This window comes from Coptis chinensis, chromosome 8, assembly GCF_015680905.1.
Source record: "Coptis chinensis isolate HL-2020 chromosome 8, ASM1568090v1, whole genome shotgun sequence".
Lineage (NCBI taxonomy): Eukaryota > Viridiplantae > Streptophyta > Magnoliopsida > Ranunculales > Ranunculaceae > Coptis > Coptis chinensis.
The window spans coordinates 90,667,501-90,682,237 of NC_141463.1; the positions used below are offsets into that span (position 1 = coordinate 90,667,501).

The window sequence follows — 14,737 nt, forward strand, 5'->3', positions numbered from 1 at the left end:
TTAGTTGTTCTAAGCTTTAGGTTAGTTCGAATCCTTATTCAAACTCTACGAAACGAAGATCGTGAGTAAGGAATCTTGATTGCTTTTACATTAATTTAGAGAGTTCAAAACTCTAAATAGTGTTCTCCAAGCTTATATCATTCGGTAGCTGATTTATTTGTTCAAAACTTTGAGAATCAAAGTTTTGTTTTGATATGTTTAGCTTTTTGTCTTTTTGCTTTTTAAGTTTTTGTTTTGTAGCTCATTTCAATTCAAACCACCTGGTTTGAATTGGTACGTGTCTTCTCTCTTGGCAGGTGGTATCAATTTGAAACCATCATTTGCCACCTGCCTATGCTGACTCATCATGCCTTCTGGGCCCGCAGAGTGTGTCTAGTGGCGGCGCCGATTTTGGCGTGTTTACGACTTTTTGTCCTTGCGCAGAGTTCGTCGCCGGGTCGCTATGGCAGCTTCACTAGCCAACGTCGGCACCTAGATTTATCCGATTTGAGCTTCGGAAGTTTCCTGCTTCTTTATATGTGGGCCCGTTCGCGACCTTGGTCTCGTTCTTTTGGAAACCCGGCTCTAGTCGGGCTTTGTTGGGCTTCGCGGGGATTGAGTGGGAATCCCAAATATTCCCGTATTCTGTGATCTTGGCGGCTTCACTAGCCAACGCGTCGGCATCTAGATTTATCCGATTTGAGCTTGAAGTTTGTTTGCTTCTTTATATGTGGGCCCGTCCATGACCGGGTTCATTCTTTTGGAAACTTCGACTTCCGCGGGGTCGAGTGGAAAACTTCAATTATTCCCGTATTCCTGTACTTCGATGCATGTTTTATCACTATATTTATTTTAATTGCGGAATCCTGCAAAAGTACGAAAATATAATTATTACATGATTATTAAACACATAATCGACCAAAATGCTACGTCTCTCGGGGTTTAATATTACAGTTTTGGGTGCTTATCACATACACAGATAAATACGACAAAACTAAACATGCAAAGTATTATACATAAACTAAAATACAACTCTTGTATTGCACAATAATTCGATTTCGACAATACTCATTGAGATTGCGAGTGTCATATAGAGAGCAGCTTTACCCCGTAGGGTTTAGAAACAACTTACCCAACTCAGATTTTAACCCTCGTTGGAATGTTCTCCTCTTTCTTGACAAAATCAACTTATTAAACAACACCATTTTCTAAAATGATGATTTTGGAGGGGAAAACAGTTGATTTTGGAGGGGAAAACAACACCATTTTCGCTTGGTGGAGACATCGTGCGCGCCGTCGAGATCTTTCCGAATTGAGCTCACACGCATGATTCAGAGAACCGTAGCCAAAGTTATGGCCAAAATACCAAAACACATCCTAATTACTATGTATAACTCCTAAGTTATAGATGCTAACATGCAAATAATCACTCATTCGGTAATATATATGCTAAACATGTGCTTAAATATATATATATTATATATATATATATATATATATATATATATATAGATAACCATGCAAAACAGTTCCATTTGTATGTATATATACATTAATATGTAATTCATGACCAGTTAACTGCATATATATATTCACAAAGGTATTCATCATGATTCATGCATATTACTAACCTAATACATAAAATATAGTCCATTAACTACAACATAATAACTACATACATGTGAAGCATACAAAAATATTTAAAATTTAGAACCCGCAAGCTTCCCTAAGTCCACCAAATAAAATAAAGCGTGCACAATGGACCAAATTTTCACGAAGAAGCTTAGTGATTGTTGTAGCCTAGTTTCGTGTCCTAGCATTTGGAACCAATCGGTTCAACCAAAACCGAATGTTTATCAAGAGCAAAAATGCGGAAATTTAAAAAAAAAACGAAGAAAACATAAGAAAAAGAAATATATGAAAGGATGAGCGTGGGGGGTTTCCCCTTGGAGCAATTCCAGGTTGCAAGCACAAGTCCTTGGGTCTTTAGAATGGCAGCGACGCCATTTTGATATTAGCTTTTTACTACGTTTAAAGATTGATTCTTTAATTTGGTGCAAAAGCGAATTCAAAGTTCCTTACTCACGATCTTCGTTTCGTAAAGTTGGAATAAAGATTCGAACCAACCTAAAGTCTAGGACAACCACAAATTGGTTGTTACTCTTAGGGAACTAGTGAGTAAGTTTACTACTAATGCTAGGTTTCTTTCCTATACAAACATTAAAGAAAAAACATTAAGATTTGAAATCATGCAATTAATACAAAATACAATTTACTAAAGAAAAGGTGGAGAGCTAATCCTCCTCATGTGAAAATAACATTTAGTTGTTGATTTGAAAATGTTCATTTGATTCTTCCTAGACTCATAGACAAGCCCTAATAGAAGAAAACTTGATCCCTAACATGTATGGCTCATTAAAGAGTTCATACATGCTAGCAAGTGGAACCAAGCAATGACTTATCTCTAAGCTCATTACTTTGATTCCTAACTAGACACTACACCATCTATCATTTTGGGATAGGATGTAGGTCTAGTTGTTCTTCCTAACAACCTACCAAGCCAACCACAAATATTCTCCCTCACATGAGATGGATTAACTCCCCAAAAAGGAAGTTAGCTCATGATCCTTGGGATGATGAATTACAAGTTAGAAGAACAAAAGAGAGAGAAAGAGGAAGAAGAAAAACTAACTAAACTCACTTGTTTTTATTTATTTCCTAGAAGAAAACCAAGGTTTCCTCCATTAAAACTATTACAAGCTTTTTCTTACAAAACTAAAAACTAAATAATAAGAATAACTAAGGAACTAAAATAATACAAGGTAAGGAAAAGAAGTCAAGGGAGTAAATGGAGTGTCCCCCTTGTTTTGTTTTTCTTCTTCATTTGAGAGACATCTCATTTCCTCCCATGTGAAATATCAAACCACATTTACTTCATTTTTATCCACCACATTAAAACAAAGTGACACCTTGCCTTTTTTTCACTATTAACACCTAATCTAATTAATTACATGCAAGGTGTCAACTTTGCACCAATAATTTGTCATTTTTGTCTTGACATGCTCCATGATTGATGACTCATCCAATCTTGCGGGCCGTATAGTTGGTCCTATGTAATGCAGTCCGGTGGCCTGGGTCCGGTCTTTGGGCAATTTTACAACTTCCGCCTATCGCGTAGAGTTTATCGCCGATTGTGCGAAAGCAGCTCACTTGTCGCATTCGGAGTCTTGGTTCAAGAGGTAGGAGCTTCGGAAGTTTGATGCTTCTGTGCGGATTTGGAAGAATTCATATACATATCGTTCCTCGTGCTTTATTGCAGGTTTAAACCATATTTCCATGTTTACTGTGAATACCTGCAAAAGTATGAAAACATATTTATTTCATGATTATTAAACACATAGTTAAACAAATTTATATGCCTCAACGGGGTTTCATAATACACTTTTGGGTGCTTATCAAATACCATATAAACTCCTAAACCAATCAAGAGGAACCAATGTATCTCTCAAGATTCAGTTCCTATAAACGACTAATGACTACACTTAGAATTTTTCAGCTTCAGTCCTTAATTTCAAGAATAATCAGCTAATCTATTTTTGAAATCATGACATGCTCAACCGATACTTGTACCTCACAGTACCAAATTCCACAGCTTCCTTAACCTATTATCATTTCTTGTAACTCTCCAATTTCTAAACTCTACCAAATCAATGACTTGCAAATTATTTATTAAAAACAAAACAAAAAACAACCCAGATGCTTAGCAAGCAATCTGAAAGAAAAGTATACACATCATTAGAGTTGTCTATTTTAAACACAAATTAAAAGTATACACGTGTTTAGCTCAATGCAAGAACAAACACAAAAATAAAATTCTTAATGAAATTTTAAAATTGGTTTAGGTGAATGTATCATGTATGTGAAGTAAGAATAATGAATACCTGGAATTAGAAGTGAAGAAAGAAACGGAAGCCCATTCATTCTATGATCAAATTTGATATTCTCTTATGATCTTCTTCAAGCCCTGTCTTTCCCATACGCCACTTCAGTAATCAACGGTCTGAAAGACAATCTGCATATCTTAAAAAATTAAGCAATACCCAGTTCTAATCTGGCAAAATAAAGACCACCCAACTTGAACTATAATCACTTTGTCACACATAAAAAGCATACTGGGCAAGATTAATAAACCCACTTTTAATATAGAGAAATAAAGAGTGCCCACTTATCCAAAGATTTCACGCATGGCATCCCCCATTTCTTCACTGAAAGAAAATATACATAGAAACTTAGCAATTAATTCCACAATTACGTTTCAAAGAGTACTTGAACCATACCCACAATAAAAATCATATGCAATCCACAAATTGCAAAGCAAGTCGCCAATGCTCAAAGTTGCGGGTAGCACCTAATGACCCAACAACATAGTCTAAATTTTGCGGGTCAGTCTTCACAGTTAGTTTAGATGAGCACTTGAAGTAGAACAAATTTTGTAAGGAGTCCTCCTGTTCTGTTTTTGTTGTTGCCTCAATCCCCTCCTTTGGCGTCCACCATAACTTCACTGCCATGTCTTATTCCCTACTTCATAATTAAGCTACTTTATCTATATGTTGATTCGTGACTCCCTCCTTGTTCACAATCAATATCTTTGAAGTCAAGTATGTCAAGAAAATTGAGCCTACATTAAAGAAGCATCTCATTATATCAAAATTGTTTCTATTGTAGTTGTATTACAAAAGAAAATTAACAAATGAAAAGTTAACTAACGTAGCTATTAGAATTCATACCAATATCTCAAATTAATGCTTGGATTGCTCTAGGCAATAGACGAAATGCCCGATTGGATTGGATTTGTGATTAAGGATGCAAACATTTTCCTCAACAACGTATAATCCATTTAGCCACTTTAATGCCATGGCAACATGAAATCATGCATTCATGAAAATTTTCAGCGATTTACAATGTCGAAATTGAAAGTTATGGGGAAAAAAAATGCATACTTGATTGAACTTCTTAGAACGATGATTCTGTCATTGTGATTGGGGGTCTTCTTTTTCTGTTAAGAAGAAGGAAAGTTTTGATTGAATCGATTTCAAAACCCCAAAAACACAAAATGAAAAAAGAAAAAAAAAACTTACAAATCATTGGACTGGCAAATTGTGAAAATAAATTTTGTTGATTATATTGCTTCCTTCTTCGTCCGTCAATGAGAGCTCTTCAATTTTGTTTTTTAGATGGCAATGAGAGATGAGAGAGAGGGTTTTTCTTTTGGACTTTCTATTTTTTTTTTTGTTTTTTTTCCCCTTATCTATCGGGCGAACAATTGAAAAGAAAAGGGCGTGGATTTCAATTTTCTATGCCGAACAATGATGTGTCCACATTAGAGTAAAAAGGAGGCTGACGTGTTTCACTGTGAGCATTCTGGACTGTTCAGTATTAATGGTCTTTGATGTCATTAGAAACTTCCATTATTGACTCAATATTACATTTTTGAATAATACTTATATTCACCTGCAGTCGACCTTATATATAAATTAACTGCTTCAGAAATTGTTCATAAATCCCTTTGAGAAAGTATTGTACAAGATCACCATAATAACGTCTTTCTACTGTTTCTACTGTTTAAATGAATACTAGTCAACTTGGATTTCACAGATTAACTTGAATTGTAGAGGTTAGGTTGATCATTAACTTAGTTAAACTTTCTTGACACCACAACATGAACTAACCATTTAATTAACCGTTAATTAAACTTTCTCTTTCCACAATAATTAACTGGTAGTACAAAAGGCAATACTGCGAAATTACGAAATTAGAGGCAATACAAAGGCAAATACAATAGAATTTCAGTGCAGTACTGCAGTCACGGTCGCAAGTTCGCTGTAAAGTGAGAAGAAGCGCGTAAAATTTTGTCAAACAAATGAAAACAACCTCATTTTCAACCAAATCCATTCTAAACGCCAAGTCGCCAACCAGAAATAAGCTACTCTCTCATTCTAGACACTCAAGTCAGTAGCCTTCTTTACTTTTTCATATTTCCCTCCTTGACCACCACCAGCTAGCCCCTATAGATCTCTCCAATATATACATTTCAATCTAATTTACTTACGAGTATGTCAGGTAGCAGCATCGTTTGCACTTCTTGAGAGGATTACCATATATTCTACTTGGAAAGTACGCACAGGTATGATCCCACCTCCACTCTTAAATTTTATTGAATCGTTCATTTATTATTGTTGATAATTATCTATGTCTAGGAAAGAAAGATGGTAATTGACTTTTTTTTTTACAGCAGCAGTATGCCAGTAAAACTTTTTTACAAGGGCTAAAGTATAGCCTTAAGATGATTGATGGTCTGAATGCTGATATAAAAAAATTCGCTTGGTTTGTTTTTCAGACAGAGCACCAGATTAATTTAATGAAGAAAGCTTTGTTTATTCTGGTCTTATGTCTGCTAGTAGAGGAAATAGTAACTGAACCAAGAGCTCAAGTAGTTGAATTCAAATGTGGAACAGTACTTGAGAACAATGTTACTGCATTTGTTCCCAACTTCATTGGGACAACGGAGAAAATCAGTGACCTGATGCGGACTGCTGGTTTTCGAATAACGCAAATGGGTACTGGACCAGATGCGAACTATGGCCTTGCTCAGTGTTATGGAGACCTCAACTTGCTTGATTGTGTATTGTGTTATGCTGAGGCACGTGGTCGTTTACCCGGATGCTTTCCTTATAATCTGGATGTATCTACCTTGATGGTTGCTTTATGCGTGTCACGAACTATACCTTCTATGATGAAATCTCAGGTCCAGAAGACAAGACCATATGTGCTGGCAAATTGTTGGAAGACACTGAATGCAAGCTCATGCAGGGCATGCTTGGATAATGCATCAGCGTCCGTTATGACATGTTTGCCATGGTCAGAAGGGCGGCGTCTGAATACAGGGTGCTTCTTATTTCTTAAGATACTCAGACAGAGATTTTCTGAATTCAATACAGCGTGGTGGTGGTTCGAAAAGTAAGAAATCTAATTTACATCTGGTACATTTTTATTACTGCTTTAAATACCGATTAATAACAGTAGAATTACTTAACCAATATGACTGTTTGCTAGCTGAGTCGTGTTGGATTCTCCGAGTACAGTACGCATTTACTAGGAGAAGTACAATTGTATATGCGCTTTCGTTATGGGAACTCACTCTTTCAATTGTTCCTATGTGCTATTACCTGATTATGTGTTTGCCTGAATCATTTTGCAGTCAGCAAAGGAGTAATTATAGCTATTGTTGTGAGTTCTGTCGCTCTTGCAGTAATTGGGGCAATTATTGGACTTACAATTAGGAAGAATAGGATACTACAAAGAAAACGAAGAGGTAACACGTGTTGATATAAACTTATATGAGTATCAACGAACTCTATATTATTGCATTACAGTTGTGATTAGTGGATATCATGAGGCTGAGTTTACTTTGAGAATAGAAAGTAAGGGTGGGGCTTCACAATTTCAAACGGCTTTGAGAATATTCCTAATGATGTATTGGAAAGCTTTGGCGAGACAATAATCTCATTTTGTTCTTTTCTTACTTTCTAGGATCTAGTGACATTGTCAAAATGTCAAGAACCCTGAATGACAGTAGCTTGAACTTCAAGTTCTCGACACTTCAGAAGGCCACTGGAAATTTTGATGATGCAAATAAACTTGGCCAAGGAGGATTTGGAATAGTTTACAAGGTAATTTTTCCCAGCTACACACAAATAGATTCCAACTATTGTTATTGTTATCTTTCCATTGAGTTTAACACGATTTCCCATAGGGAGTTTTGGCTGATGGAAGGGAGATTGCTGTGAAAAGGTTATTTGTTAACAACAGACACAGAGCTTCTGACTTTTACAATGAAGTTAACTCGATAAGCACCGTGGAGTACAAAAATCTTGTCAGGTTGTTGGGATGCAGTTGTTTTGGGCCTGAAAGTCTACTTGTTTATGAATTCCTACCAAACATGGGTCTCGATCGCTTCATATTTGGTAATTCTCTTCAAGACTTTTACTAGAATTTTAACGAATAGATCTAGTGAAATCTTGTTTCAGTCAGTTGTCAATGGATCAGAAGTACATATATAATCTTTGATTTTTAAGCATTAAACAGAAAAGGAGATAGGCTAAGCAATCTGGATATGAATATACTCAATAATAGTTACTTATACTGCTAAGCAAATTGTGCTGCTCCCTGTGCCAGTCTTACTTCTATTTACTTGTTCATTCTTTATTGGCTTCCCACAAACCCGACAGATGCAAACTAGGGTAAAGCATTAAACTGGCCGATGAGATTTGACATAATCATTGGAACAGCAGAAGGTTTGGTTTACCTTCATGAGAACAAAAAAGTAAGAATCATCCACAGAGATATAAAATCCAGCAACATTCTGTTGGACGCAAAACTCCGTGCTAAAATTGCAGATTTTGGATTGGCAAGGACTTTCCAAGAAGATAAAAGCCACATTAGCACTGTCATTGCAGGAACATTGTGAGTACTGAAGTAGTTATTTACTTTATGGTTTCATGTAAATAGAATGCTAAATATATGGCTTCTTGAAACATTCTTGTCACAATAAAAAGCAAGTGGCGCAACCTAGTGGGAATGTCTAGATGGTATATATCAATAGGCATACTAGTTCAATTTGCATTTAACTATAATATCTACAAAGATACTTTCTAGAAATTAAATGTATGACTTGACCAGCTTTTGCATTTGTTCAAATTTGGACAACTCGTGAAATATGCGACTAACTTTATTGTTTAAATCTACAGAGGGTATATGGCTCCAGAGTACCTAACCCATGGTCAATTAACAGAAAAAGCAGATGTCTACAGCACTAGAAACTATTACTGGAAGGCAGAATAATAGAGTGAAAAACGACTTTTTTGATAGTCTTGTTATAGGTGTAAGTTTCTACACTTCATTTCTCCAAAAGATTAGGATTTTAATTGTAACACTCCTATCATACATTATTTGAAAACCCATTCATTTTTGTTTATATTTTCTTTATGCCATTTGGTTGTGATAGGCATGGAAGCACTTCCAACAAGGAACAGCAGACGAAATCTTCGATCCAAATTTGATGTTGCACAATTATAGTACTAGCAGCTACATTAAAAATGATATTTTGAGGGTGCTGCATGTCGGACTTCTCTGCACACAAGAGATTCCTTCATTGCGACCTTTCATGTCAACGGTTCTAAAAATGCTGTCAAGAGGGATGAACAACTTCCTGTACCCACCAATCCTCCTTTCATTGATGAAAGAACCATGGAACTTAATGGCATTTCTGAAGATTCATCGCATCCATTTAATAACTCATTTAGTCCCTCAGTTGCTAGTATGTCTCACAGTGCCTTCTATCCAAGATAACGTCAGAGAACAAATTGGGTCTCTTTTTCTGTTGTACATGAGACAAAGAGCATTGAAGCTCCGAGATGTATATGCGTCCTTATCTAGTCTTCGGTTGTAGGACAATTTCATGAACCTTTTGGCCCATAGCAAAAACAAGGATCAGAGACAAAGGGGCATTTGTTTACTGTATAGTCTGGCATAAGAGGTTTCAGAGATTGGGAAAGAAGAATCATTTGAGTTTCACGTGCAAGGATATAAATTCAGACAAACGAAAGAATGCAACATGCTTGTATGTGATATAATTTTTTAATACTTCCGATTTCATGGAATTTGTTAGCAAATGTGCATGCACTCTGTATGTAAAGAACTAGGGTTTGGTTGTAACTAAAATATTGAGTTTTCTTTTCCCTTTTTCTTTGAATACATAAGAGCTACTTGAAGCAGTAACATATACGAAATAAATAAATAAATAAATTGTTATGAATATAGAAGAAATGAAAGAAGAGAGAAAAATAGTAGAGATGTGTTCTCGCGTATTATTCTCATTCTATTTGTCCTTTATATAGGTTCCATTACATTTAAGGAATACAACCAAGAGTCTCAAGTTACAATTTAATTGCATAGGTATACTAATGCCTAAGGGTTAGGAATATAAACAACAAGAAATTGGTCCCGAGGCCCATTTTGCATTCAAAACAACTCACAAAACTATTTTCATCATTGAAATAGCTCACGAACACAATTTCTTGATTTTAATAACCCACAAGAACAAAATAAGTTGACCCGGTTCATTTTATATTTCTTAAATACCACTTTTACTCTTTCCTGTTAATAAACAAAATTACGAGTGAGAAAACCCAAAACCCTTTTCTTCTCCAACCAACCAGACTCTTTGATTCATGATGCACCTCATCAAACTACAAATCGAATCTCTTCAACAGGTACTCATTTTGTTACCAATTCGTCATCTTTAAGTTATTGATCGCTTTAGGTTACTTGTTAAGAACCAATCATCTTTCTTTTCTCTTTCAGAGATTTTGATTTAGGGTATGGAAGGTTACACGACCATGTAAATCCTGAAGTCAGACGTGTAAATCTAAGAATCAATACATCTACAAGGTGGATCTTTAGCTCAAATGGACGAGCATTTTGGAGATATCTAACGGAGATGGTGGTTCAAATCCACCAAGATCCTCTAATTTTTTTAACGTTAATCAAACAAGGAATCAAGTATCAAGTGTGTAATTCAGTTCCAAAAGAAATTCATAATCCAAAAAAAGTTCATAGTTGTTATGGTATGAACAATGATTGTTCATAGTCCAATAGGTGTTCTCATTGATCATTCCTCATGTTGTTGATATTTGAACAATCATTATTCATAGTCCAATAGGTGTTCTCATTGATCATTCCTCATGTTGTTGATGTATGAACAATCATTGTTCATAGGGGTATGAACAATGATTGCTCATAGTCCAATAGGTATGAACAATGATTGTTTATAGTCCAATAGGGATATGAACAAATGATTCTTCGTAGTCCAATAAGTATGAACAATCATTGTTCATTTTTTACTGTTGAACACATATTGTTCATATCTGTTTTGGGTATAAACATTTATTGTTCATACCCCAAATAGATATGAACAATGAAGATGAACAATGATTGTTCATACCCCAAATAGATATGAACAATGATTGTTCATACTCCAATAGGTGTTCTTACTGATCACATATTATATTGAGGTATGAACATTAATTGTTCATACTTCAAATAGACATGAACAATAATTGTTCATATGAACAATGAGTGTTCATAGTTCATATTGGGGTATGAACATTGATCGTTCATACCCCATATAGGTATGAACAATCACTGTTTATACTCCAATAAGTGCTCTTACTGATCATACATTATGTTGATGTATGAACAGTATGAACAATGAGTGTTCATAGCTCATGTTGAGGTATGAACAATGATTGCTCATACTCTAATAAATGTTTTTACTGATCTTACATTCTATTGAGGTATGAACATTGATTGTTCATACCCCCAAATAGGTATGAACAATGATTGTTCATACTTCAATAATTATTCATACCCCCAAATAGGTATGAGAAATGATTATTCATACTCTAATAATTGTTCATACATCACATAATGTATGATTAGTAAGAACAATGATTGTTCATATGAACATTGAGTGTTCATAGCTCATGTTGAGATATGAACAACGATTGTTTATATCCCAAATATATATGAACAATGATTGTTCATACTTTAATAGGTGTTCTTACTGATTATACATTATATTGAGGTATGGACATTGATTGTTCATACCCCAAATAGATATGAACAATGATTGTTCATACTTCAATAGGTGTTTTTACTGATCATACATTATATTGAGGTTTGAATAATCGAACAGTGATTGTTCAAACCCCAAATAAGTATGAACAATGATTGTTCATACCTAAATATATATGAACAATCATTGTTATTGTTCGTACCTATATTTAGGTATGAACAATCATTGTTCATACTTCATCATGAGCTATGAACAATCATTGTTCAATATAGATATGAACAATCATTGTTCATACTATATACACTAGGTTGTTACGGTTGGGCCGGGTGCCTTATTATTTTTCATTAGGGGTATACTTGACATTTTATCTACCCAAACCGTTTTTAATTTCGCGTCAAGGGTAAAGGTATACTTGAACTTTTATCTACCTGGTCCTTGCAAGTGATTAAAAAAAAAAGGGTGTCCTTACAAATTACTTTCTTCTCCGATCTGTCCTTAAGGAGGTTTTCTTAAGGAAAATAAAAAAGTTCACAATCCATTGACGCTTGTAAAGAAAACCTCCACCAAAAGTAAGAGATTTGACTTAGTAAAACCTTGCTTGGAAACCCTGTGGGAAAAAAACCTAAGCGGAGGAAAAAGAGTGCAAATCCAACATGAGCTTAGTATGGCGTTAGACGTGTTAGAGCTGCCTCGTTAAAACTTGCTAGGAAAAAGAGTACATCACGCTTATTATCTTATATCTTATCCACGATCAAGATGGTCCCCCTAATCTTGGATTAAGTACATTGAGATTTGGATTTCAATGTCACATACCAATATCTTAAGTGTTGATGTGGTGCAATTACTTAGTGAACAATTATGCAAGATTGTTACATGTACAGTTGTGTGTATTTGCTAGGACATCTAAGGACACATGTTTTCTGGTGTTAAGGATTTTTGGCACTCAATGTGCCTTTAATATTGCCTTTTGTTGTCTTGGTAGCTTGTTGGTCAAATTTTGGGCCCCCAAGTATCACTACTACATGAAAAGGCGGTCCAATACAGTCAAATTCCATCCAATCCAGTCCACAACAGAACACTCACACATTGGGCCCACAACCCATTGTGTAAAAGATTTTTTTTTCTCAATAATATATAGGCCTTACGCTCCACACACTCCGCTCCACTTACTAGGAAGACTTGTCACTATCAACTACTAAGTTCACTCAACATACTCTGCTTACACTTACAAGTGTTATATATGCTGGATTACTAGCAACTGCTAAGATGGAGGGAACGACTTCAAAAACACATGCTGGACTACTAGCAGTTGAGATAGCACTGAGGACAGCAAAAGAAGAGGGCTTGAGCCTGATTATGGAGCAATATAGGAGAAATGATCCAAATGCTGGGGAGGAAGCATGATGTCTACAAACTGGCAATTTAGAACTAACTCAGATAACATTTTCATTTTGTGTAATCGTTTCTCTTCATGCTGAAGTAGGAAACCTTCAAATGTAGTGAATTGCCAACCTCTTAAGCTATGTGGGTACAACATGAGACCTCTATGGGGAGAATTTTATTTCTCAATTTTGTGGATTAATGAAACTACAGTTTAATAACAAAAAAAAAGTGTTGTACAAGCTACTACTTGCTCTCACAAATACTACACATGTTGTTACATGCTATGACAAGTATTAGACATGCTGCTACAAGACTCTATCAATCACAACTACATAAAGGACACCACTCCACACTTTCAAGGGGGACTTCTTCTCTATCTTCTCTTACACACTCTTTAATGGCTTCCAATGCCTTTACATGTACATGGAATGTCGTAAGTTATAAACCCATTCCATACACATTCAAATCATTGTAATCACCACTAGTTACTTCTATCTCTGTCAATAAAGATCAAACCCAACCCGTGTGGACATAGGCAACGACTATGTAGAACCATGTCAAAGATCTATTTCTCTTTATTATGTGCAATCTCTATTAATCAAATACTTCCTCATTGATATAATGCAATCATCACAAATCAAATATATCTTCATTAGTGTAATGCTTAAATGTCTTTGGTTAAATTTGTGCATTTACATATGGCACTATCCATGGTTGATTTTTCGAAAATCCTTACCCAACAATTACTCTTCAATTCCTCTAGTTAAATTCCGATCAACATATTTCTAAACTCTAGCAACAAATGAGCAGTTTCAAGCTTCAATTTCATGGCAACGATAAACAAAGATTCAATAGCACCACTTGCAACCAATAATATACCTACTAGAAATTGTTCAATTCTCACCAACAAAAGCACAAGTCTCGGCATCTACTATCTACAATTCCATCAAGCTAAGTATTTGTTTTTCACAATTTTAGTTACATATGACACTATCTATGGTTGATTTCTCGAAAATCCTTACCCAACAATTACTCTTCAATTCCTCCAGTCAAATTCCGATCAACATATTTCTAAACTCTACCAACAAATGAGCAATTTCAAGCTTCAATTTCATGGAAACAATAAACAAAGATTCAACAACACCACTTGCAACCAATAATATACCTACTAGAAATGGTTCAATTCTCACCAACAAAAGCACAAGTCTTGGCATCTACTATCTACAATTCCATCAAGCTAAGTATTTGTTTTTTCACAATTTTAGTCCTATATCTGTCGACAAGCAATCGAAAAATTAGTACCCTACGCTTTTAACTATTAGGTTAATGAGTAACCCACCCCCCCAACTGGATGAGCCAATTAGGATTTCCTCCCCCCTTCTAGATGGGAAATTAGGCTCTCCCCCCCAAATACACACACAAAAAAAAAAAGTCAAATTGAGTTGACATTGTTTATTTTTTGTGTATTTGGGGGGGTGTAACGCCCATATTTAAAATATATAATTATTTATTAATTAATTAATTTAATTATTTATTTAATATTTGATTAGATTGAATTTGGGATATGTGGGCCTGGTTTCTGGGCCTGAGTCTGTGTTGGGTTTGGGTTTCAAACCCAAGTATATAATCACATTATTCTAGAAAATAGGGTTTTAGAGAATAAAAAAATAATAAAAATGG

General features: G+C 35.2%; 1 pseudogene across 1 annotated transcript; it reads left to right on the forward strand.

Moving 5' to 3' along the window:
* Window positions 1–6,022: 6,022 nt before the first annotated feature.
* On the forward strand, window positions 6,023–9,619 carry LOC147484253 (cysteine-rich receptor-like protein kinase 2; annotated as a pseudogene). Its single transcript, XR_015204873.1, has 8 exons — window positions 6,023–6,163; window positions 6,275–6,996; window positions 7,238–7,351; window positions 7,570–7,709; window positions 7,793–8,003; window positions 8,268–8,502; window positions 8,787–8,920; window positions 9,044–9,619. The product of XR_015204873.1 is annotated as a cysteine-rich receptor-like protein kinase 2 (transcript).
* Window positions 9,620–14,737: the final 5,118 nt, after the last annotated feature.